General features: G+C 44.7%; 29 non-coding genes across 29 annotated transcripts; 4 read left to right on the top strand and 25 right to left on the bottom strand.

Moving 5' to 3' along the window:
• Positions 1-666: 666 nt before the first annotated feature.
• trnav-aac (transfer RNA valine (anticodon AAC)) lies at positions 667-740 on the bottom strand. The gene has a single exon. It is a non-coding gene; the product is annotated as a tRNA-Val (tRNA).
• A 2000-nt stretch (positions 741-2740) lies between these two features.
• On the bottom strand, positions 2741-2813 carry trnav-cac (transfer RNA valine (anticodon CAC)). The gene has a single exon. It is a non-coding gene; the product is annotated as a tRNA-Val (tRNA).
• Positions 2814-3743: 930 nt separating this feature from the next.
• Positions 3744-3815, top strand: trnad-guc (transfer RNA aspartic acid (anticodon GUC)). The gene has a single exon. It is a non-coding gene; the product is annotated as a tRNA-Asp (tRNA).
• A 306-nt stretch (positions 3816-4121) lies between these two features.
• Positions 4122-4194, bottom strand: trnav-aac (transfer RNA valine (anticodon AAC)). Its single transcript has one exon. It is a non-coding gene; the product is annotated as a tRNA-Val (tRNA).
• A 617-nt stretch (positions 4195-4811) lies between these two features.
• Positions 4812-4884, bottom strand: trnav-aac (transfer RNA valine (anticodon AAC)). Its single transcript has one exon. It is a non-coding gene; the product is annotated as a tRNA-Val (tRNA).
• A 618-nt stretch (positions 4885-5502) lies between these two features.
• On the bottom strand, positions 5503-5575 carry trnav-aac (transfer RNA valine (anticodon AAC)). The gene has a single exon. It is a non-coding gene; the product is annotated as a tRNA-Val (tRNA).
• Positions 5576-6193: 618 nt separating this feature from the next.
• Positions 6194-6266, bottom strand: trnav-cac (transfer RNA valine (anticodon CAC)). The gene has a single exon. It is a non-coding gene; the product is annotated as a tRNA-Val (tRNA).
• Positions 6267-6883: 617 nt separating this feature from the next.
• On the bottom strand, positions 6884-6956 carry trnav-aac (transfer RNA valine (anticodon AAC)). The gene has a single exon. It is a non-coding gene; the product is annotated as a tRNA-Val (tRNA).
• A 618-nt stretch (positions 6957-7574) lies between these two features.
• Positions 7575-7647, bottom strand: trnav-aac (transfer RNA valine (anticodon AAC)). Its single transcript has one exon. It is a non-coding gene; the product is annotated as a tRNA-Val (tRNA).
• A 618-nt stretch (positions 7648-8265) lies between these two features.
• trnav-cac (transfer RNA valine (anticodon CAC)) lies at positions 8266-8338 on the bottom strand. Its single transcript has one exon. It is a non-coding gene; the product is annotated as a tRNA-Val (tRNA).
• Positions 8339-9960: 1622 nt separating this feature from the next.
• Positions 9961-10032, top strand: trnad-guc (transfer RNA aspartic acid (anticodon GUC)). The gene has a single exon. It is a non-coding gene; the product is annotated as a tRNA-Asp (tRNA).
• A 306-nt stretch (positions 10033-10338) lies between these two features.
• On the bottom strand, positions 10339-10411 carry trnav-aac (transfer RNA valine (anticodon AAC)). Its single transcript has one exon. It is a non-coding gene; the product is annotated as a tRNA-Val (tRNA).
• Positions 10412-11028: 617 nt separating this feature from the next.
• On the bottom strand, positions 11029-11101 carry trnav-aac (transfer RNA valine (anticodon AAC)). Its single transcript has one exon. It is a non-coding gene; the product is annotated as a tRNA-Val (tRNA).
• A 618-nt stretch (positions 11102-11719) lies between these two features.
• Positions 11720-11792, bottom strand: trnav-cac (transfer RNA valine (anticodon CAC)). The gene has a single exon. It is a non-coding gene; the product is annotated as a tRNA-Val (tRNA).
• A 239-nt stretch (positions 11793-12031) lies between these two features.
• Positions 12032-12103, top strand: trnad-guc (transfer RNA aspartic acid (anticodon GUC)). The gene has a single exon. It is a non-coding gene; the product is annotated as a tRNA-Asp (tRNA).
• Positions 12104-13414: 1311 nt separating this feature from the next.
• trnad-guc (transfer RNA aspartic acid (anticodon GUC)) lies at positions 13415-13486 on the top strand. Its single transcript has one exon. It is a non-coding gene; the product is annotated as a tRNA-Asp (tRNA).
• Positions 13487-13792: 306 nt separating this feature from the next.
• trnav-aac (transfer RNA valine (anticodon AAC)) lies at positions 13793-13865 on the bottom strand. The gene has a single exon. It is a non-coding gene; the product is annotated as a tRNA-Val (tRNA).
• A 1308-nt stretch (positions 13866-15173) lies between these two features.
• trnav-cac (transfer RNA valine (anticodon CAC)) lies at positions 15174-15246 on the bottom strand. Its single transcript has one exon. It is a non-coding gene; the product is annotated as a tRNA-Val (tRNA).
• A 1997-nt stretch (positions 15247-17243) lies between these two features.
• Positions 17244-17316, bottom strand: trnav-cac (transfer RNA valine (anticodon CAC)). The gene has a single exon. It is a non-coding gene; the product is annotated as a tRNA-Val (tRNA).
• A 617-nt stretch (positions 17317-17933) lies between these two features.
• trnav-aac (transfer RNA valine (anticodon AAC)) lies at positions 17934-18006 on the bottom strand. The gene has a single exon. It is a non-coding gene; the product is annotated as a tRNA-Val (tRNA).
• A 617-nt stretch (positions 18007-18623) lies between these two features.
• Positions 18624-18696, bottom strand: trnav-aac (transfer RNA valine (anticodon AAC)). Its single transcript has one exon. It is a non-coding gene; the product is annotated as a tRNA-Val (tRNA).
• Positions 18697-19305: 609 nt separating this feature from the next.
• trnav-cac (transfer RNA valine (anticodon CAC)) lies at positions 19306-19378 on the bottom strand. Its single transcript has one exon. It is a non-coding gene; the product is annotated as a tRNA-Val (tRNA).
• A 617-nt stretch (positions 19379-19995) lies between these two features.
• trnav-aac (transfer RNA valine (anticodon AAC)) lies at positions 19996-20068 on the bottom strand. Its single transcript has one exon. It is a non-coding gene; the product is annotated as a tRNA-Val (tRNA).
• Positions 20069-20685: 617 nt separating this feature from the next.
• Positions 20686-20758, bottom strand: trnav-aac (transfer RNA valine (anticodon AAC)). The gene has a single exon. It is a non-coding gene; the product is annotated as a tRNA-Val (tRNA).
• A 610-nt stretch (positions 20759-21368) lies between these two features.
• trnav-aac (transfer RNA valine (anticodon AAC)) lies at positions 21369-21441 on the bottom strand. The gene has a single exon. It is a non-coding gene; the product is annotated as a tRNA-Val (tRNA).
• Positions 21442-22058: 617 nt separating this feature from the next.
• Positions 22059-22131, bottom strand: trnav-aac (transfer RNA valine (anticodon AAC)). Its single transcript has one exon. It is a non-coding gene; the product is annotated as a tRNA-Val (tRNA).
• Positions 22132-22740: 609 nt separating this feature from the next.
• trnav-aac (transfer RNA valine (anticodon AAC)) lies at positions 22741-22813 on the bottom strand. Its single transcript has one exon. It is a non-coding gene; the product is annotated as a tRNA-Val (tRNA).
• A 609-nt stretch (positions 22814-23422) lies between these two features.
• On the bottom strand, positions 23423-23495 carry trnav-aac (transfer RNA valine (anticodon AAC)). Its single transcript has one exon. It is a non-coding gene; the product is annotated as a tRNA-Val (tRNA).
• A 609-nt stretch (positions 23496-24104) lies between these two features.
• trnav-cac (transfer RNA valine (anticodon CAC)) lies at positions 24105-24177 on the bottom strand. Its single transcript has one exon. It is a non-coding gene; the product is annotated as a tRNA-Val (tRNA).
• Positions 24178-24403: the final 226 nt, after the last annotated feature.

Below are 24403 nucleotides of genomic sequence, written 5' to 3'. Positions count from 1 at the left end.
GACTTTTCGCATGTGAAGCAAACGTGATAACCACTACACTACGGAAACTGCTGAAAATGACTATTGTGCACGTGCCCAGGCTCAATGCACCATTCACACTTGACTGCAACCATTTCAGATGCCAGACAACATGATTTCCGAATGGATTCAGTCACAGCTGCTGTGTCATTGAGTGACAGTAAATGTCTACTTCACTTAAAGCCTCCCCTGTATAGCTCCAAGAATTCCCTTCATAGGCCGGAACAACGGCACTTTTTTTTTATTTAGCCAAAAATTCTACTAGCGCAGTCCTCGTTAGTATAGTGGATAGTATCTCCGCTTGTCACGCGGAAGACCAGGGTTCGATTCCCTGACGGGGAGTTTTCTACCAGTTGCGTGTAAGACAACAGCCATTTAACACAGAGACGATACATATTGAGCATGTTTCTGCTGTCAGAGACAGCTTCACATTGACGATATGATCCTCTACCTCGGCATGCATGAAAGGTTGCACATCAGAATGGAAAATTCTACCTCTTTTCATCCAGTTTGCTGGGAACGCTAGTCAGAACACTTTGATTGTGTGGAGGAAAAGCCAACCCTGGGGCAGTTGTACTTCTTATCCAGTTTCGGACAATTCCACTAAGTAGAGTTTTATTTTGTGGAGTAAGCAGGAACAAAGAATACTGTTTCCGCCCCGGTTTCGAACAGGGGACCTTTCGCGTGTTAGGCGAACGTGATAACCACTACACTACGGAAACTAATGAAGATGACTATTGTGCACGTGCCCAGGCTCAATGCACCATTCACACTTGACTGCAACCATTTCAGATGCCAGACAACATGATTTCCGAATGGATTCAGTCACAGCTGCTGTGTCATTGAGTGACAGTAAATGTCTACTTCACTTAAAGCCTCCCCTGTATAGCTCCAAGAATTCCCTTCATAGGCCGGAACAACGGCACTTTTTTTTTATTTAGCCAAAAATGCTACTAGCGCAGTCCTCGTTAGTATAGTGGATAGTATCTCCGCTTGTCACGCGGAAGACCAGGGTTCGATTCCCTGACGGGGAGTTTTCTACCAGTTGCGTGTAAGACAACAGCCATTTAACACAGAGACGATACATATTGAGCATGTTTCTGCTGTCAGAGACAGCTTCACATTGACGATATGATCCTCTACCTCGGCATGCATGAAAGGTTGCACATCAGAATGGAAAATTCTGCTTCTTTTCATCCAGTTTGCTGGGAACGCTAGTCAGAACACTTTGATTGTGTGGAGGAAAAGCCAACCCTGGGGCAGTTGTACTTCTTATCCAGTTTCGGACAATTCCACTAAGTAGAGTTTTATTTTGTGGAGTAAGCAGGAACAAAGAATACTGTTTCCGCCCCGGTTTCGAACAGGGGACCTTTCGCGTGTGAAGCAAACGTGATAACCACTACACTACGGAAACTGCTGAAGATGACTTTTATGCACGTGCCCAGGCTCAATGCACCATTCACACTTGACTGCAAACATTTCAGATGCCAGACAACATGATTTCCGAATGGATTCAGTCACAGCTGCTGTGTCATTGAGTGACAGTAAATGTCTACTTCACTTAAAGCCTCCCCTGTATAGCTCCAAGAATTCCCTTCATAGGCCGGAACAGCGGCACTTTTTTTTATTTAGCCAAAAATGCTATTAGCACAGTCCTCGTTAGTATAGTGGATAGTATCTCCGCTTGTCACGCGGAAGACCAGGGTTCGATTCCCTGACGGGGAGTTTTCTACCAGTTGCTAGTAAGACAACAGCCATTTAAAACAGAGACGATACATATTGAGCATGTTCCTGCTGTCAGAGACAGCTTCACATTGACGATATGATCCTCTACCTCGGCATGCATGAAAGGTTGCACATCAGAATGGAAAATTCTGCTTCTTTTCATCCAGTTTGCTGGGAACGCTAGTCAGAACACTTTGATTGTGTGGAGGAAAAGCCAACCCTGGGGCAGTTGTACTTCTTATCCAGTTTCGGACAATTCCACTAAGTAGAGTTTTATTTTGTGGAGTAAGCAGGAACAAAGAATACTGTTTCCGCCCCGGTTTCGAACAGGGGACCTTTCGCGTGTGAAGCAAACGTGATAACCACTACACTACAGAAACTGCTGAAAATGACTTTTATGCACGTGCCCAGGCTCAATGCACCATTCACACTTGACTGCAAACATTTCAGATGCCAGACAACATGATTTCCGAATGGATTCAGTCACAGCTGCTGTGTCATTGAGTGACAGTAAATGTCTACTTCACTTAAAGCCTCCCCTGTATAGCTCCAAGAATTCCCTTCATAGGCCGGAACAGCGGCACTTTTTTTTATTTAGCCAAAAATGCTATTAGCACAGTCCTCGTTAGTATAGTGGATAGTATCTCCGCTTGTCACGCGGAAGACCAGGGTTCGATTCCCTGACGGGGAGTTTTCTACCAGTTGCGTGTAAGACAACAGCCATTTAACACAGAGACGATACATATTGAGAATGTTCCTGCTGTCAGAGACAGCTTCACATTGACGATATGATCCTCTACCTCGGCATGCATGAAAGGTTGCACATCAGAATGGAAAATTCCGCTTCTTTTCATCCAGTTTGCTGGGAAAGCTAGTCAGAACACTTTGATTGTGTGGAGGAAAAGCCAACCCTGGGGCAGTTGTACTTCTTATCCAGTTTCGGACAATTCCACTAAGTAGAGTTTTATTTTGTGGAGTAAGCAGGAACAAAGAATACTGTTTCCGCCCAGTTTCGAACTGAGGACCTTTCGCGTGTGAAGCAAACGTGATAACCACTACACTACGGAAACTGCTGAAGATGACTTTTATGCACGTGCCCAGGCTCAATGCACCATTCACACTTGACTGCAAACATTTCAGATGCCAGACAACATGATTTCCGAATGGATTCAGTCACAGCTGCTGTGTCATTGAGTGACAGTAAATGTCTACTTCACTTAAAGCCTCCCCTGTATAGCTCCAAGAATTCCCTTCATAGGCCGGAACAGCGGCACTTTTTTTTATTTAGCCAAAAATGCTATTAGCACAGTCCTCGTTAGTATAGTGGATAGTATCTCCGCTTGTCACGCAGAAGACCAGGGTTCGATTCCCTGACGGGGAGTTTTCTACCAGTTGCTAGTAAGACAACAGCCATTTAACACAGAGACGATACATATTGAGAATGTTCCTGCTGTCAGAGACAGCTTCACATTGACGATATGATCCTCTACCTCGGCATGCATGAAAGGTTGCACATCAGAATGGAAAATTCTGCTTCTTTTCATCCAGTTTGCTGGGAACGCTAGTCAGAACACTTTGATTGTGTGGAGGAAAAGCCAACCCTGGGGCAGTTGTACTTCTTATCCAGTTTCGGACAATTCCACTAAGTAGAGTTTTATTTTGTGGAGTAAGCAGGAACAAAGAATACTGTTTCCGCCCCGGTTTCAAACAGGGGACCTTTCGCGTGTGAAGCAAACGTGATAACCACTACACTACGGAAACTGCTGAAGATGACTTTTATGCACGTGCCCAGGCTCAATGCACCATTCACACTTGACTGCAAACATTTCAGATGCCAGACAACATGATTTCCGAATGGATTCAGTCACAGCTGCTGTGTCATTGAGTGACAGTAAATGTCTACTTCACTTAAAGCCTCCCCTGTATAGCTCCAAGAATTCCCTTCATAGGCCGGAACAGCGGCACTTTTTTTTATTTAGCCAAAAATGCTATTAGCACAGTCCTCGTTAGTATAGTGGATAGTATCTCCGCTTGTCAAGCGGAAGACCAGGGTTCGATTCCCTGACGGGGAGTTTTCTACCAGTTGCTAGTAAGACAACAGCCATTTAACACAGAGACGATACATATTGAGCATGTTTCTGCTGTCAGAGACAGCTTCACATTGACGATATGATCCTCTACCTCGGCATGCATGAAAGGTTGCACATCAGAATGGAAAATTCTGCTTCTTTTCATCCAGTTTGCTGGGAACGCTAGTCAGAACACTTTGATTGTGTGGAGGAAAAGCCAACCCTGTGGCAGTTGTACTTCTTATCCAGTTTCGGACAATTCCACTAAGTAGAGTTTTATTGTGTGGAGTAAGCAGGAACAAAGAATACTGTTTCCGCCCATTTTCGAACGGGGGACCTTTCGCGTGTTAGGCGAACGTGATAACCACTACACTACGGAAACTGCTGAAAATGACTTTTATGCACGTGCCCAGGCTCAATGCACCATTCACACTTGACTGCAAACATTTCAGATGCCAGACAACATGATTTCCGAATGGATTCAGTCACAGCTGCTGTGTCATTGAGTGACAGTAAATGTCTACTTCACTTAAAGCCTCCCCTGTATAGCTCCAAGAATTCCCTTCATAGGCCGGAACAGCGGCACTTTTTTTTATTTAGCCAAAAATGCTATTAGCACAGTCCTCGTTAGTATAGTGGATAGTATCTCCGCTTGTCACGCGGAAGACCAGGGTTCGATTCCCTGACGGGGAGTTTTCTACCAGTTGCGTGTAAGACAACAGCCATTTAACACAGAGACGATACATATTGAGAATGTTCCTGCTGTCAGAGACAGCTTCACATTGACGATATGATCCTCTACCTCGGCATGCATGAAAGGTTGCACATCAGAATGGAAAATTCCGCTTCTTTTCATCCAGTTTGCTGGGAAAGCTAGTCAGAACACTTTGATTGTGTGGAGGAAAAGCCAACCCCGTGGCAGTTGTACTTCTTATCCAGTTTCGGACAATTCCACTAAGTAGAGTTTTATTTTGTGGAGTAAGCAGGAACAAAGAATACTGTTTCCACCCAGTTTCGAACAGGGGACCTTTCGCGTGTTAGGCGAACGTGATAACCACTACACTACGGAAACTGCTGAAGATGACTATTGTGCACGTGCCCAGGCTCAATGCACCATTCACACTTGACTGCAAACATTTCAGATGCCAGACAACATGATTTCCGAATGGATTCAGTCACAGCTGCTGTGTCATTGAGTGACAGTAAATGTCTACTTCACTTAAAGCCTCCCCTGTATAGCTTCAAGAATTCCCTTCATAGGCCGGAACAACGGCACTTTTTTTTTATTTAGCCAAAAATGCTACTAGCGCAGTCCTCGTTAGTATAGTGGATAGTATCTCCGCTTGTCACGCGGAAGACCAGGGTTCGATTCCCTGACGGGGAGATTTCTACCAGTTGCTAGTAAGACAACAGCCATTTAACACAGAGACGATACATATTGAGCATGTTTCTGCTGTCAGAGACAGCTTCACATTGACGATATGATCCTCTACCTCGGCATGCATGAAAGGTTGCACATCAGAATGGAAAATTCCGCTTCTTTTCATCCAGTTTGCTGGGAAAGCTAGTCAGAACACTTTGATTGTGTGGAGGAAAAGCCAACCCCGTGGCAGTTGTACTTCTTATCCAGTTTCGGACAATTCCACTAAGTAGAGTTTTATTTTGTGGAGTAAGCAGGAACAAAGAATACTGTTTCCACCCAGTTTCGAACAGGGGACCTTTCGCGTGTTAGGCGAACGTGATAACCACTACACTACGGAAACTGCTGAAGATGACTATTGTGCACGTGCCCAGGCTCAATGCACCATTCACACTTGACTGCAAACATTTCAGATGCCAGACAACATGATTTCCGAATGGATTCAGTCACAGCTGCTGTGTCATTGAGTGACAGTAAATGTCTACTTCACTTAAAGCCTCCCCTGTATAGCTCCAAGAATTCCCTTCATAGGCCGGAACAACGGCACTTTTTTTTTATTTAGCCAAAAATGCTACTAGCGCAGTCCTCGTTAGTATAGTGGATAGTATCTCCGCTTGTCACGCGGAAGACCAGGGTTCGATTCCCTGACGGGGAGATTTCTACCAGTTGCTAGTAAGACAACAGCCATTTAACACAGAGACGATACATATTGAGCATGTTTCTGCTGTCAGAGACAGCTTCACATTGACGATATGATCCTCTACCTCGGCATGCATGAAAGGTTGCACATCAGAATGGAAAATTCTGCTTCTTTTCATCCAGTTTGCTGGGAACGCTAGTCAGAACACTTTGATTGTGTGGAGGAAAAGCCAACCCTGGGGCAGTTGTACTTCTTATCCAGTTTCGGACAATTCCACTAAGTAGAGTTTTATTTTGTGGAGTAAGCAGGAACAAAGAATACTGTTTCCGCCCAGTTTCGAACTGAGGACCTTTCGCGTGTGAAGCAAACGTGATAACCACTACACTACGGAAACTGCTGAAGATGACTTTTATGCACGTGCCCAGGCTCAATGCACCATTCACACTTGACTGCAAACATTTCAGATGCCAGACAACATGATTTCCGAATGGATTCAGTCACAGCTGCTGTGTCATTGAGTGACAGTAAATGTCTACTTCACTTAAAGCCTCCCCTGTATAGCTCCAAGAATTCCCTTCATAGGCCGGAACAGCGGCACTTTTTTTTATTTAGCCAAAAATGCTATTAGCACAGTCCTCGTTAGTATAGTGGATAGTATCTCCGCTTGTCACGCAGAAGACCAGGGTTCGATTCCCTGACGGGGAGTTTTCTACCAGTTGCTAGTAAGACAACAGCCATTTAACACAGAGACGATACATATTGAGAATGTTCCTGCTGTCAGAGACAGCTTCACATTGACGATATGATCCTCTACCTCGGCATGCATGAAAGGTTGCACATCAGAATGGAAAATTCCGCTTCTTTTCATCCAGTTTGCTGGGAAAGCTAGTCAGAACACTTTGATTGTGTGGAGGAAAAGCCAACCCCGTGGCAGTTGTACTTCTTATCCAGTTTCGGACAATTCCACTAAGTAGAGTTTTATTTTGTGGAGTAAGCAGGAACAAAGAATACTGTTTCCACCCAGTTTCGAACAGGGGACCTTTCGCGTGTTAGGCGAACGTGATAACCACTACACTACGGAAACTGCTGAAGATGACTATTGTGCACGTGCCCAGGCTCAATGCACCATTCACACTTGACTGCAAACATTTCAGATGCCAGACAACATGATTTCCGAATGGATTCAGTCACAGCTGCTGTGTCATTGAGTGACAGTAAATGTCTACTTCACTTAAAGCCTCCCCTGTATAGCTCCAAGAATTCCCTTCATAGGCCGGAACAACGGCACTTTTTTTTTATTTAGCCAAAAATGCTACTAGCGCAGTCCTCGTTAGTATAGTGGATAGTATCTCCGCTTGTCACGCAGAAGACCAGGGTTCGATTCCCTGACGGGGAGTTTTCTACCAGTTGCTAGTAAGACAACAGCCATTTAACACAGAGACGATACATATTGAGAATGTTCCTGCTGTCAGAGACAGCTTCACATTGACGATATGATCCTCTACCTCGGCATGCATGAAAGGTTGCACATCAGAATGGAAAATTCCGCTTCTTTTCATCCAGTTTGCTGGGAAAGCTAGTCAGAACACTTTGATTGTGTGGAGGAAAAGCCAACCCCGTGGCAGTTGTACTTCTTATCCAGTTTCGGACAATTCCACTAAGTAGAGTTTTATTTTGTGGAGTAAGCAGGAACAAAGAATACTGTTTCCACCCAGTTTCGAACAGGGGACCTTTCGCGTGTTAGGCGAACGTGATAACCACTACACTACGGAAACTGCTGAAGATGACTATTGTGCACGTGCCCAGGCTCAATGCACCATTCACACTTGACTGCAAACATTTCAGATGCCAGACAACATGATTTCCGAATGGATTCAGTCACAGCTGCTGTGTCATTGAGTGACAGTAAATGTCTACTTCACTTAAAGCCTCCCCTGTATAGCTCCAAGAATTCCCTTCATAGGCCGGAACAACGGCACTTTTTTTTTATTTAGCCAAAAATGCTACTAGCGCAGTCCTCGTTAGTATAGTGGATAGTATCTCCGCTTGTCACGCGGAAGACCAGGGTTCGATTCCCTGACGGGGAGATTTCTACCAGTTGCTAGTAAGACAACAGCCATTTAACACAGAGACGATACATATTGAGCATGTTTCTGCTGTCAGAGACAGCTTCACATTGACGATATGATCCTCTACCTCGGCATGCATGAAAGGTTGCACATCAGAATGGAAAATTCTGCTTCTTTTCATCCAGTTTGCTGGGAACGCTAGTCAGAACACTTTGATTGTGTGGAGGAAAAGCCAACCCTGGGGCAGTTGTACTTCTTATCCAGTTTCGGACAATTCCACTAAGTAGAGTTTTATTTTGTGGAGTAAGCAGGAACAAAGAATACTGTTTCCGCCCAGTTTCGAACTGAGGACCTTTCGCGTGTGAAGCAAACGTGATAACCACTACACTACGGAAACTGCTGAAGATGACTTTTATGCACGTGCCCAGGCTCAATGCACCATTCACACTTGACTGCAAACATTTCAGATGCCAGACAACATGATTTCCGAATGGATTCAGTCACAGCTGCTGTGTCATTGAGTGACAGTAAATGTCTACTTCACTTAAAGCCTCCCCTGTATAGCTCCAAGAATTCCCTTCATAGGCCGGAACAGCGGCACTTTTTTTTATTTAGCCAAAAATGCTATTAGCACAGTCCTCGTTAGTATAGTGGATAGTATCTCCGCTTGTCACGCAGAAGACCAGGGTTCGATTCCCTGACGGGGAGTTTTCTACCAGTTGCTAGTAAGACAACAGCCATTTAACACAGAGACGATACATATTGAGAATGTTCCTGCTGTCAGAGACAGCTTCACATTGACGATATGATCCTCTACCTCGGCATGCATGAAAGGTTGCACATCAGAATGGAAAATTCTGCTTCTTTTCATCCAGTTTGCTGGGAACGCTAGTCAGAACACTTTGATTGTGTGGAGGAAAAGCCAACCCTGGGGCAGTTGTACTTCTTATCCAGTTTCGGACAATTCCACTAAGTAGAGTTTTATTTTGTGGAGTAAGCAGGAACAAAGAATACTGTTTCCGCCCCGGTTTCAAACAGGGGACCTTTCGCGTGTGAAGCAAACGTGATAACCACTACACTACGGAAACTGCTGAAGATGACTTTTATGCACGTGCCCAGGCTCAATGCACCATTCACACTTGACTGCAAACATTTCAGATGCCAGACAACATGATTTCCGAATGGATTCAGTCACAGCTGCTGTGTCATTGAGTGACAGTAAATGTCTACTTCACTTAAAGCCTCCCCTGTATAGCTCCAAGAATTCCCTTCATAGGCCGGAACAACGGCACTTTTTTTTTATTTAGCCAAAAATGCTACTAGCGCAGTCCTCGTTAGTATAGTGGATAGTATCTCCGCTTGTCACGCGGAAGACCAGGGTTCGATTCCCTGACGGGGAGTTTTCTACCAGTTGCGTGTAAGACAACAGCCATTTAACACAGAGACGATACATATTGAGCATGTTTCTGCTGTCAGAGACAGCTTCACATTGACGATATGATCCTCTACCTCGGCATGCATGAAAGGTTGCACATCAGAATGGAAAATTCTGCTTCTTTTCATCCAGTTTGCTGGGAACGCTAGTCAGAACACTTTGATTGTGTGGAGGAAAAGCCAACCCTGGGGCAGTTGTACTTCTTATCCAGTTTCGGACAATTCCACTAAGTAGAGTTTTATTTTGTGGAGTAAGCAGGAACAAAGAATACTGTTTCCGCCCCGGTTTCGAACAGGGGACCTTTCGCGTGTGAAGCAAACGTGATAACCACTACACTACGGAAACTGCTGAAGATGACTTTTATGCACGTGCCCAGGCTCAATGCACCATTCACACTTGACTGCAAACATTTCAGATGCCAGACAACATGATTTCCGAATGGATTCAGTCACAGCTGCTGTGTCATTGAGTGACAGTAAATGTCTACTTCACTTAAAGCCTCCCCTGTATAGCTCCAAGAATTCCCTTCATAGGCCGGAACAGCGGCACTTTTTTTTATTTAGCCAAAAATGCTATTAGCACAGTCCTCGTTAGTATAGTGGATAGTATCTCCGCTTGTCAAGCGGAAGACCAGGGTTCGATTCCCTGACGGGGAGTTTTCTACCAGTTGCTAGTAAGACAACAGCCATTTAACACAGAGACGATACATATTGAGCATGTTCCTGCTGTCAGAGACAGCTTCACATTGACGATATGATCCTCTACCTCGGCATGCATGAAAGGTTGCACATCAGAATGGAAAATTCTGCTTCTTTTCATCCAGTTTGCTGGGAACGCTAGTCAGAACACTTTGATTGTGTGGAGGAAAAGCCAACCCTGTGGCAGTTGTACTTCTTATCCAGTTTCGGACAATTCCACTAAGTAGAGTTTTATTGTGTGGAGTAAGCAGGAACAAAGAATACTGTTTCCGCCCAGTTTCGAACGGGGGACCTTTCGCGTGTTAGGCGAACGTGATAACCACTACACTACGGAAACTGCTGAAAATGACTTTTATGCACGTGCCCAGGCTCAATGCACCATTCACACTTGACTGCAAACATTTCAGATGCCAGACAACATGATTTCCGAATGGATTCAGTCACAGCTGCTGTGTCATTGAGTGACAGTAAATGTCTACTTCACTTAAAGCCTCCCCTGTATAGCTCCAAGAATTCCCTTCATAGGCCGGAACAGCGGCACTTTTTTTTATTTAGCCAAAAATGCTATTAGAATAGTCCTCGTTAATATAGTGGATAGTATCTCCGCTTGTCACGCGGAAGACCAGGGTTCGATTCCCTGACGGGGAGTTTTCTACCAGTTGCGTGTAAGACAACAGCCATTTAACACAGAGACGATACATATTGAGAATGTTCCTGCTGTCAGAGACAGCTTCACATTGACGATATGATCCTCTACCTCGGCATGCATGAAAGGTTGCACATCAGAATGGAAAATTCCGCTTCTTTTCATCCAGTTTGCTGGGAAAGCTAGTCAGAACACTTTGATTGTGTGGAGGAAAAGCCAACCCCGTGGCAGTTGTACTTCTTATCCAGTTTCCGACAATTCCACTAAGTAGAGTTTTATTTTGTGGAGTAAGCAGGAACAAAGAATACTGTTTCCACCCAGTTTCGAACAGGGGACCTTTCGCGTGTTAGGCGAACGTGATAACCACTACACTACGGAAACTGCTGAAGATGACTATTGTGCACGTGCCCAGGCTCAATGCACCATTCACACTTGACTGCAAACATTTCAGATGCCAGACAACATGATTTCCGAATGGATTCAGTCACAGCTGCTGTGTCATTGAGTGACAGTAAATGTCTACTTCACTTAAAGCCTCCCCTGTATAGCTCCAAGAATTCCCTTCATAGGCCGGAACAACGGCACTTTTTTTTTATTTAGCCAAAAATGCTACTAGCGCAGTCCTCGTTAGTATAGTGGATAGTATCTCCGCTTGTCACGCGGAAGACCAGGGTTCGATTCCCTGACGGGGAGATTTCTACCAGTTGCTAGTAAGACAACAGCCATTTAACACAGAGACGATACATATTGAGCATGTTTCTGCTGTCAGAGACAGCTTCACATTGACGATATGATCCTCTACCTCGGCATGCATGAAAGGTTGCACATCAGAATGGAAAATTCTGCTTCTTTTCATCCAGTTTGCTGGGAACGCTAGTCAGAACACTTTGATTGTGTGGAGGAAAAGCCAACCCTGGGGCAGTTGTACTTCTTATCCAGTTTCGGACAATTCCACTAAGTAGAGTTTTATTTTGTGGAGTAAGCAGGAACAAAGAATACTGTTTCCGCCCAGTTTCGAACTGAGGACCTTTCGCGTGTGAAGCAAACGTGATAACCACTACACTACGGAAACTGCTGAAGATGACTTTTATGCACGTGCCCAGGCTCAATGCACCATTCACACTTGACTGCAAACATTTCAGATGCCAGACAACATGATTTCCGAATGGATTCAGTCACAGCTGCTGTGTCATTGAGTGACAGTAAATGTCTACTTCACTTAAAGCCTCCCCTGTATAGCTCCAAGAATTCCCTTCATAGGCCGGAACAGCGGCACTTTTTTTTATTTAGCCAAAAATGCTATTAGCACAGTCCTCGTTAGTATAGTGGATAGTATCTCTGCTTGTCACGCAGAAGACCAGGGTTCGATTCCCTGACGGGGAGTTTTCTACCAGTTGCTAGTAAGACAACAGCCATTTAACACAGAGACGATACATATTGAGAATGTTCCTGCTGTCAGAGACAGCTTCACATTGACGATATGATCCTCTACCTCGGCATGCATGAAAGGTTGCACATCAGAATGGAAAATTCTGCTTCTTTTCATCCAGTTTGCTGGGAACGCTAGTCAGAACACTTTGATTGTGTGGAGGAAAAGCCAACCCTGGGGCAGTTGTACTTCTTATCCAGTTTCGGACAATTCCACTAAGTAGAGTTTTATTTTGTGGAGTAAGCAGGAACAAAGAATACTGTTTCCGCCCCGGTTTCAAACAGGGGACCTTTCGCGTGTGAAGCAAACGTGATAACCACTACACTACGGAAACTGCTGAAGATGACTTTTATGCACGTGCCCAGGCTCAATGCACCATTCACACTTGACTGCAAACATTTCAGATGCCAGACAACATGATTTCCGAATGGATTCAGTCACAGCTGCTGTGTCATTGAGTGACAGTAAATGTCTACTTCACTTAAAGCCTCCCCTGTATAGCTCCAAGAATTCCCTTCATAGGCCGGAACAACGGCACTTTTTTTTTATTTAGCCAAAAATGCTACTAGCGCAGTCCTCGTTAGTATAGTGGATAGTATCTCCGCTTGTCACGCGGAAGACCAGGGTTCGATTCCCTGACGGGGAGTTTTCTACCAGTTGCGTGTAAGACAACAGCCATTTAACACAGAGACGATACATATTGAGCATGTTTCTGCTGTCAGAGACAGCTTCACATTGACGATATGATCCTCTACCTCGGCATGCATGAAAGGTTGCACATCAGAATGGAAAATTCTGCTTCTTTTCATCCAGTTTGCTGGGAACGCTAGTCAGAACACTTTGATTGTGTGGAGGAAAAGCCAACCCTGGGGCAGTTGTACTTCTTATCCAGTTTCGGACAATTCCACTAAGTAGAGTTTTATTTTGTGGAGTAAGCAGGAACAAAGAATACTGTTTCCGCCCCGGTTTCGAACAGGGGACCTTTCGCGTGTGAAGCAAACGTGATAACCACTACACTACGGAAACTGCTGAAGATGACTTTTATGCACGTGCCCAGGCTCAATGCACCATTCACACTTGACTGCAAACATTTCAGATGCCAGACAACATGATTTCCGAATGGATTCAGTCACAGCTGCTGTGTCATTGAGTGACAGTAAATGTCTACTTCACTTAAAGCCTCCCCTGTATAGCTCCAAGAATTCCCTTCATAGGCCGGAACAGCGGCACTTTTTTTTATTTAGCCAAAAATGCTATTAGCACAGTCCTCGTTAGTATAGTGGATAGTATCTCCGCTTGTCAAGCGGAAGACCAGGGTTCGATTCCCTGACGGGGAGTTTTCTACCAGTTGCTAGTAAGACAACAGCCATTTAACACAGAGACGATACATATTGAGCATGTTCCTGCTGTCAGAGACAGCTTCACATTGACGATATGATCCTCTACCTCGGCATGCATGAAAGGTTGCACATCAGAATGGAAAATTCTGCTTCTTTTCATCCAGTTTGCTGGGAACGCTAGTCAGAACACTTTGATTGTGTGGAGGAAAAGCCAACCCTGTGGCAGTTGTACTTCTTATCCAGTTTCGGACAATTCCACTAAGTAGAGTTTTATTGTGTGGAGTAAGCAGGAACAAAGAATACTGTTTCCGCCCAGTTTCGAACGGGGGACCTTTCGCGTGTTAGGCGAACGTGATAACCACTACACTACGGAAACTGCTGAAAATGACTTTTATGCACGTGCCCAGGCTCAATGCACCATTCACACTTGACTGCAAACATTTCAGATGCCAGACAACATGATTTCCGAATGGATTCAGTCACAGCTGCTGTGTCATTGAGTGACAGTAAATGTCTACTTCACTTAAAGCCTCCCCTGTATAGCTCCAAGAATTCCCTTCATAGGCCGGAACAGCGGCACTTTTTTTTATTTAGCCAAAAATGCTATTAGCACAGTCCTCGTTAATATAGTGGATAGTATCTCCGCTTGTCACGCGGAAGACCAGGGTTCGATTCCCTGACGGGGAGTTTTCTACCAGTTGCGTGTAAGACAACAGCCATTTAACACAGAGACGATACATATTGAGAATGTTCCTGCTGTCAGAGACAGCTTCACATTGACGATATGATCCTCTACCTCGGCATGCATGAAAGGTTGCACATCAGAATGGAAAATTCCGCTTCTTTTCATCCAGTTTGCTGGGAAAGCTAGTCAGAACACTTTGATTGTGTGGAGGAAAAGCCAACCCCGTGGCAGTTGTACTTCTTATCCAGTTTCCGACAATTCCACTAAGTAGAGTTTTATTGTGTGGAGTAAGCAGGAACAAAGAATACTGTTTCTGCCCAGTTTCGAACTGAGGACCTTTCGCGTGTGAAGCAAACGTGATAACCACTACACTACGGAAACTGCTGAAGATGACTTTTATGCACGTGCCCAGGCTCAATGCACCATTCACACTTGACTGCAAACATTTCAGATGCCAGACAACATGATTTCCGAATGGATTCAGTCACAGCTGCTGTGTCATTGAGTGACAGTAAATGTCTACTTCACTTAAAGCCTCCCCTGTATAGCTCCAAGAATTCCCTTCATAGGCCGGAACAACGGCACTTTTTTTTTATTTAGCCAAAAATGCTACTAGCGCAGTCCTCGTTAGTATAGTGGATAGTATCTCCGCTTGTCACGCGGAAGACCAGGGTTCGATTCCCTGACGGGGAGATTTCTACCAGTTGCTAGTAAGACAACAGCCATTTAACACAGAGACGATACATATTGAGCATGTTTCTGCTGTCAGAGACAGCTTCACATTGACGATATGATCCTCTACCTCGGCATGCATGAAAGGTTGCACATCAGAATGGAAAATTCTGCTTCTTTTCATCCAGTTTGCTGGGAACGCTAGTCAGAACACTTTGATTGTGTGGAGGAAAAGCCAACCCTGGGGCAGTTGTACATCTTATCCAGTTTCGGACAATTCCACTAAGTAGAGTTTTATTTTGTGGAGTAAACAGGAACAAAGAATACTGTTTCCGCCCAGTTTCGAACAGGGGACCTTTCGCGTGTGAAGCGAACGTGATAACCACTACACTACGGAAACTGCTGAAGATGACTTTTATGCACGTGCCCAGGCTCAATGCACCATTCACACTTGACTGCAAACATTTCAGATGCCAGACAACATGATTTCCGAATGGATTCAGTCACAGCTGCTGTGTCATTGAGTGACAGTAAATGTCTACTTCACTTAAAGCCTCCCCTGTATAGCTCCAAGAATTCCCTTCATAGGCCGGAACAGCGGCACTTTTTTTTATTTAGCCAAAAATGCTACTAGCGCAGTCCTCGTTAGTATAGTGGATAGTATCTCCGCTTGTCACGCGGAAGACCAGGGTTCGATTCCCTGACGGGGAGATTTCTACCAGTTGCTAGTAAGACAACAGCCATTTAACACAGAAACGATACATATCGAGCATGTTCCTGCTGTCAGAGACAGCTTCACATTGACGATATGATCCTCTACCTCGGCATGCATGAAAGGTTGCACATCAGAATGGAAAATTCTGCTTCTTTTCATCCAGTTTGCTGGGAACGTTAGTCAGAACACTTTGATTGTGTGGAGGAAAAGCCAACCCTGGGGCAGTTGTACTTCTTATCCAGTTTCGGACAATTCCATTAAGTAGAGTTTTATTGTGTGGAGTAAGCAGGAACAAAGAATACTGTTTCCGCCCAGTTTCGAACAGTGGACCTTTCGCGTGTGAAGCGAACGTGATAACCACTACACTACGGAAACTGCTGAAGATGACTATTGTGCACGTGCCCAGGCTCAATGCACCATTCACACTTGACTGCAAACATTTCAGATGCCAGACAACATGATTTCCGAATGGATTCAGTCACAGCTGCTGTGTCATTGAGTGACAGTAAATGTCTACTTCACTTAAAGCCTCCCCTGTATAGCTCCAAGAATTCCCTTCATAGGCCGGAACAGCGGCACTTTTTTTTATTTAGCCAAAAATGCTATTAGCACAGTCCTCGTTAGTATAGTGGATAGTATCTCCGCTTGTCACGCAGAAGACCAGGGTTCGATTCCCTGAAGGCGAGTTTTCTACCAGTTGCGTGTAAGACAACAGCCATTTAACACAGAGACGATACATATTGAGAATGTTCCTGCTGTCAGAGACAGCTTCACATTGACGATATGATCCTCTACCTCGGCATGCATGAAAGGTTGCACATCAGAATGGAAAATTCTGCTTCTTTTCATCCAGTTTGCTGGGAACGCTAGTCAGAACACTTTGATTGTGTGGAGGAAAAGCCAACCCTGGGGCAGTTGTACTTCTTATCCAGTTTCGGACAATTCCACTAAGTAGAGTTTCATTGTGTGGAGTAAGCAGGAACAAAGAATACTGTTTCCGCCCATTTTCGAACAGGGGACCTTTCGCGTGTGAAGCGAACGTGATAACCACTACACTACGGAAACTGCTGAAGATGACTTTTATGCACGTGCCCAGGCTCAATGCACCATTCACACTTGACTGCAAACATTTCAGATGCCAGACAACATGATTTCCGAATGGATTCAGTCACAGCTGCTGTGTCATTGAGTGACAGTAAATGTCTACTTCACTTAAAGCCTCCCCTGTATAGCTCCAAGAATTCCCTTCATAGGCCGGAACAGCGGCACTTTTTTTTATTTAGCCAAAAATGCTACTAGCGCAGTCCTCGTTAGTATAGTGGATAGTATCTCCGCTTGTCACGCGGAAGACCAGGGTTCGATTCCCTGACGGGGAGTTTTCTACCAGTTGTTAGTAAGACAACAGCCATTTAACACAGAAACGATACATATCGAGCATGTTCCTGCTGTCAGAGACAGCTTCACATTGACGATATGATCCTCTACCTCGGCATGCATGAAAGGTTGCACATCAGAATGGAAAATTCTGCTTCTTGTCATCCAGTTTGCTGGGAACGTTAGTCAGAACACTTTGATTGTGTGGAGGAAAAGCCAACCCTGGGGCAGTTGTACTTCTTATCCAGTTTCGGACAATTCCACTAAGTAGAGTTTCATTGTGTGGAGTAAGCAGGAACAAAGAATACTGTTTCCGCCCAGTTTCGAACAGGGGACCTTTCGCGTGTGAAGCGAACGTGATAACCACTACACTACGGAAACTGCTGAAGATGACTTTTATGCACGTGCCCAGGCTCAATGCACCATTCACACTTGACTGCAACCATTTCAGATGCCAGACAACATGATTTCCGAATGGATTCAGTCACAGCTGCTGTGTCATTGAGTGACAGTAAATGTCTACTACACTTAAAGCCTCCCCTGTATAGCTCCAAGAATTCCCTTCATAGGCCGGAACAGCGGCACTTTTTTTTATTTAGCCAAAAATGCTATTAGCACAGTCCTCGTTAGTATAGTGGATAGTATCTCCGCTTGTCACGCGGAAGAACAGGGTTCGATTCCCTGACGGGGAGTTTTCTACCAATTGCTAATAAGACAACAGCCATTTAACACAGACACGATACATATTGAGCATGTTTCTGCTGTCAGAGACAGCTTCACATTGACGATATGATCCTCTACCTCGGCATGCATGAAAGGTTGCACATCAGAATGGAAAATTCTGCTTCTTTTCATCCAGTTTGCTGGGAACGCTAGTCAGAACACTTTGATTGTGTGGAGGAAAAGCCAACCCTGGGGCAGTTGTACTTCTTATCCAGTTTCGGACAATTCCAATAAGTAGAGTTTTATTTTGTGGAGTAAGCAGGAACAAAGAATACTGTTTCCGCCCAGATTCGAACGGGGGACCTTTCCCGTGTTAGGCGAACGTGATAACCACTACACTACGGAAACTGCTGAAGATGACTATTGTGCACGTGCCCAGGCTCATTGCACCATTCACACTTGACTGCAACCATTTCAGATGCCAGACAACATGATTTCCGAATGGATTCAGTCACAGCTGCTGTGTCATTGAGTGACAGTAAATGTCTACTACACTTAAAGCCTCCCCTGTATAGCTCCAAGAATTCCCTTCATAGGCCGGAACAGCGGCACTTTTTTTTATTTAGCCAAAAATGCTATTAGCACAGTCCTCGTTAGTATAGTGGATAGTATCTCCGCTTGTCACGTGGAAGAACAGGGTTCGATTCCCTGACGGGGAGTTTTCTACCAATTGCTAATAAGACAACAGCCATTTAACACAGACACGATACATATTGAGCATGTTTCTGCTGTCAGAGACAGCTTCACATTGACGATATGATCCTCTACCTCGGCATGCATGAAAGGTTGCACATCAGAATGGAAAATTCTGCTTCTTTTCATCCAGTTTGCTGGGAACGCTAGTCAGAACACTTTGATTGTGTGGAGGAAAAGCCAACCCTGGGGCAGTTGTACTTCTTATCCAGTTTCGGACAATTCCACTAAGTAGAGTTTTATTTTGTGGAGTAAGCAGGAACAAAGAATACTGTTTCCGCCCAGTTTCGAACGGGGGACCTTTCGCGTGTTAGGCGAACGTGATAACCACTACACTACGGAAACTGCTGAAGATGACTATTGTGCACGTGCCCAGGCTCAATGCACCATTCACACTTGACTGCAACCATTTCAGATGCCAGACAACATGATTTCCGAATGGATTCAGTCACAGCTGCTGTGTCATTGAGTGACAGTAAATGTCTACTACACTTAAAGCCTCCCCTGTATAGCTCCAAGAATTCCCTTCATAGGCCGGAACAGCGGCACTTTTTTTTATTTAGCCAAAAATGCTATTAGCACAGTCCTCGTTAGTATAGCGGATAGTATCTCCGCTTGTCACGCCGAAGAACAGGGTTCGATTCCCTGACGGGGAGTTTTCTACCAATTGCTAATAAGACAACAGCCATTTAACACAGAGACGATACATATTGAGCATGTTTCTGCTGTCAGAGACAGCTTCACATTGACGATATGATCCTCTACCTCGGCATGCATGCACATCAGAATGGAAAATTCTGCTTCTTTTCATCCAGTTTGCTGGGAACGCTAGTCAGAACACTTTGATTGTGTGGAGGAAAAGCCAACCCTGGGGCAGTTGTACTTCTTATCCAGTTTCGGACAATTCCACTAAGTAGAGTTTCATTGTGTGGAGTAAGCAGGAACAAAGAATACTGTTTCCGCCCAGTTTCGAACAGGGGACCTTTCGCGTGTGAAGCGAACGTGATAACCACTACACTACGGAAACTGCTGAAGATGACTTTTATGCACGTGCCCAGGCTCAATGCACCATTCACACTTGACTGCAACCATTTCAGATGCCAGACAACATGATTTCCGAATGGATTCAGTCACAGCTGCTGTGTCATTGAGTGACAGTAAATGTCTACTACACTTAAAGCCTCCCCTGTATAGCTCCAAGAATTCCCTTCATAGGCCGGAACAGCGGCACTTTTTTTTATTTAGCCAAAAATGCTATTAGCACAGTCCTCGTTAGTATAGTGGATAGTATCTCCGCTTGTCACGCGGAAGAACAGGGTTCGATTCCCTGACGGGGAGTTTTCTACCAATTGCTAATAAGACAACAGCCATTTAACACAGACACGATACATATTGAGCATGTTTCTGCTGTCAGAGACAGCTTCACATTGACGATATGATCCTCTACCTCGGCATGCATGAAAGGTTGCACATCAGAATGGAAAATTCTGCTTCTTTTCATCCAGTTTGCTGGGAACGCTAGTCAGAACACTTTGATTGTGTGGAGGAAAAGCCAACCCTGGGGCAGTTGTACTTCTTATCCAGTTTCGGACAATTCCAATAAGTAGAGTTTTATTTTGTGGAGTAAGCAGGAACAAAGAATACTGTTTCCGCCCAGATTCGAACGGGGGACCTTTCCCGTGTTAGGCGAACGTGATAACCACTACACTACGGAAACTGCTGAAGATGACTATTGTGCACGTGCCCAGGCTCATTGCACCATTCACACTTGACTGCAACCATTTCAGATGCCAGACAACATGATTTCCGAATGGATTCAGTCACAGCTGCTGTGTCATTGAGTGACAGTAAATGTCTACTACACTTAAAGCCTCCCCTGTATAGCTCCAAGAATTCCCTTCATAGGCCGGAACAGCGGCACTTTTTTTTATTTAGCCAAAAATGCTATTAGCACAGTCCTCGTTAGTATAGTGGATAGTATCTCCGCTTGTCACGTGGAAGAACAGGGTTCGATTCCCTGACGGGGAGTTTTCTACCAATTGCTAATAAGACAACAGCCATTTAACACAGACACGATACATATTGAGCATGTTTCTGCTGTCAGAGACAGCTTCACATTGACGATATGATCCTCTACCTCGGCATGCATGAAAGGTTCCACATCAGAATGGAAAATTCTGCTTCTTTTCATCCAGTTTGCTGGGAACGCTAGTCAGAACACTTTGATTGTGTGGAGGAAAAGCCAACCCTGGGGCAGTTGTACTTCTTATCCAGTTTCGGACAATTCCACTAAGTAGAGTTTTATTTTGTGGAGTAAGCAGGAACAAAGAATACTGTTTCCGCCCAGTTTCGAACGGGGGACCTTTCGCGTGTTAGGCGAACGTGATAACCACTACACTACGGAAACTGCTGAAGATGACTATTGTGCACGTGCCCAGGCTCAATGCACCATTCACACTTGACTGCAACCATTTCAGATGCCAGACAACATGATTTCCGAATGGATTCAGTCACAGCTGCTGTGTCATTGAGTGACAGTAAATGTCTACTACACTTAAAGCCTCCCCTGTATAGCTCCAAGAATTCCCTTCATAGGCCGGAACAACGGCACTTTTTTTTTATTTAGCCAAAAATGCTACTAGAGCAGTCCTCGTTAGTATAGTGGATAGTATCTCCGCTTGTCACGCGGAAGACTAGGGTTCGATTCCCTGACGGGGAGTTTTCTACCAGTTGCTAGTAAGACAACAGCCATTTAACACAGAGATGATACATATTGAGCATGTTTCTGCTGTCAGAGACAGCTTCACATTGACGATATGATCCTCTACCTCGGCATGCATGCACATCAGAATGGAAAATTCTGCTTCTTTTCATCCAGTTTGCTGGGAACGCTAGTCAGAACACTTTGATTGTGTGGAGGAAAAGCCAACCCTGGGGCAGTTGTACTTCTTATCCAGTTTCGGACAATTCCACTAAGTAGAGTTTTATTTTGTGGAGTAAGCAGGAACAAAGAATACTGTTTCCGCCCAGATTCGAACGGGGGACCTTTCCCGTGTTAGGCGAACGTGATAACCACTACACTACGGAAACTGCTGAAGATGACTATTGTGCACGTGCCCAGGCTCATTGCACCATTCACACTTGACTGCAACCATTTCAGATGCCAGACAACATGATTTCCGAATGGATTCAGTCACAGCTGCTGTGTCATTGAGTGACAGTAAATGTCTACGACACTTAAAGCCTCCCCTGTATAGCTCCAAGAATTCCCTTCATAGGCCGGAACAGCGGCACTTTTTTTTATTTAGCCAAAAATGCTATTAGCACAGTCCTCGTTAGTATAGTGGATAGTATCTCCGCTTGTCACGTGGAAGAACAGGGGTCGATTCCCTGACGGTGAGTTTTCTACCAATTGCTAATAAGACAACAGCCATTTAACACAGAGACGATACATATTGAGCATGTTTCTGCTGTCAGAGACAGCTTCACATTGACGATATGATCCTCTACCTCGGCATGCATGAAAGGTTGCACATCAGAATGGAAAATTCTGCTTCTTTTCATCCAGTTTGCTGGGAACGCTAGTCAGAACACTTTGATTGTGTGGAGGAAAAGCCAACCCTGGGGCAGTTGTACTTCTTATCCAGTTTCGGACAATTCCACTAAGTAGAGTTTTATTTTGTGGAGTAAGCAGGAACAAAGAATACTGTTTCCGCCCAGTTTCGAACGGGGGACCTTTCGCGTGTTAGGCGAACGTGATAACCACTACACTACGGAAACTGCTGAAGATGACTATTGTGCACGTGCCCAGGCTCAATGCACCATTCACACTTGACTGCAACCATTTCAGATGCCAGACAACATGATTTCCGAATGGATTCAGTCACAGCTGCTGTGTCATTGAGTGACAGTAAATGTCTACTACACTTAAAGCCTCCCCTGTATAGCTCCAAGAATTCCCTTCATAGGCCGGAACAGCGGCACTTTTTTTTATTTAGCCAAAAATGCTATTAGCACAGTCCTCGTTAGTATAGTGGATAGTATCTCCGCTTGTCACGCCGAAGAACAGGGTTCGATTCCCTGACGGGGAGTTTTCTACCAATTGCTAATAAGACAACAGCCATTTAACACAGAGACGATACATATTGAGCATGTTTCTGCTGTCAGAGACAGCTTCACATTGACGATATGATCCTCTACCTCGGCATGCATGCACATCAGAATGGAAAATTCTGCTTCTTTTCATCCAGTTTGCTGGGAACGCTAGTCAGAACACTTTGATTGTGTGGAGGAAAAGCCAACCCTGGGGCAGTTGTACTTCTTATCCAGTTTCGGACAATTCCACTAAGTAGAGTTTTATTTTATGGAGTAAGCAGGAACAAAGAATACTGTTTCCACCAAGTTTCGAACGGGGGACCTTTCGCGTGTTAGGCGAACGTGATAACCACTACACTACGGAAACTGCTGAAGATGACTATTGTGCACGTGCCCAGGCTCAATGCACCATTCACACTTGACTGCAACCATTTCAGATGCCAGACAACATGATTTCCGAATGGATTCAGTCACAGCTGCTGTGTCATTGAGTGACAGTAAATGTCTACTACACTTAAAGCCTCCCCTGTATAGCTCCAAGAATTCCCTTCATAGGCCGGAACAGCGGCACTTTTTTTTATTTAGCCAAAAATGCTATTAGCACAGTCCTCGTTAGTATAGTGGATAGTATCTCCGCTTGTCATGCGGAAGAACAGGGTTCGATTCCCTGACGGGGAGTTTTCTACCAATTGCTAATAAGACAACAGCCATTTAACACAGAGACGATACATATTGAGCATGTTTCTGCTGTCAGAGACAGCTTCACATTGACGATATGATCCTCTACCTCGGCATGCATGCACATCAGAATGGAAAATTCTGCTTCTTTTCATCCAGTTTGCTGGGAACGCTAGTCAGAACACTTTGATTGTGTGGAGGAAAAGCCAATCCTGGGGCAGTTGTACTTCTTATCCAGTTTCGGACAATTCCACTAAGTAGAGTTTTATTTTATGGAGTAAGCAGGAACAAAGAATACTGTTTCCGCCCAGTTTCGAACGGGGGACCTTTCGCGTGTTAGGCGAACGTGATAACCACTACACTACGGAAACTGCTGAAGATGACTATTGTGCACGTGCCCAGGCTCAATGCACCATTCACACTTGACTGCAACCATTTCAGATGCCAGACAACATGATTTCCGAATGGATTCAGTCACAGCTGCTGTGTCATTGAGTGACAGTAAATGTCTACTACACTTAAAGCCTCCCCTGTATAGCTCCAAGAATTCCCTTCATAGGCCGGAACAGCGGCACTTTTTTTTATTTAGCCAAAAATGCTATTAGCACAGTCCTCGTTAGTATAGTGGATAGTATCTCCACTTGTCACGCCGAAGAACAGGGTTCGATTCCCTGACGGGGAGTTTTCTACCAATTGCTAATAAGACAACAGCCATTTAACACAGAGACGATACATATTGAGCATGTTTCTGCTGTCAGAGACAGCTTCACATTGACGATATGATCCTCTACCTCGGCATGCATGCACATCAGAATGGAAAATTCTGCTTCTTTTCATCCAGTTTGCTGGGAACGCTAGTCAGAACACTTTGATTGTGTGGAGGAAAAGCCAACCCTGGGGCAGTTGTACTTCTTATCCAGTTTCTGACAATTCCACTAAGTAGAGTTTTATTTTGTGGAGTAAGCAGGAACAAAGAATACTGTTTCCGCCCAGTTTCGAACAGGGGACCTTTCGCATGTGAAGCGAACGTGATAACCACTACACTACGGAAACTGCTGAAGATGACTTTTATGCACGTGCCCAGGCTCAATGCACCATTCACACTTGACTGCAAACATTTCAGATGCCAGACAACATGATTTCCGAATGGATTCAGTCACAGCTGCTGTGTCATTGAGTGACAGTAAATGTCTACTACACTTAAAGCCTCCCCTGTATAGCTCCAAGAATTCCCTTCATAGGCCGGAACAGCGGCACTTTTTTTTATTTAGCCAAAAAT

This window comes from Anarhichas minor, unplaced genomic scaffold (assembly GCF_050575085.1).
Source record: "Anarhichas minor isolate MPS153535 unplaced genomic scaffold, ASM5057508v1 ptg000136l, whole genome shotgun sequence".
Classification (NCBI taxonomy): Eukaryota; Metazoa; Chordata; class Actinopteri; order Perciformes; family Anarhichadidae; genus Anarhichas; species Anarhichas minor.
This window is presented reverse-complemented; position numbering and strand designations above follow the sequence as displayed.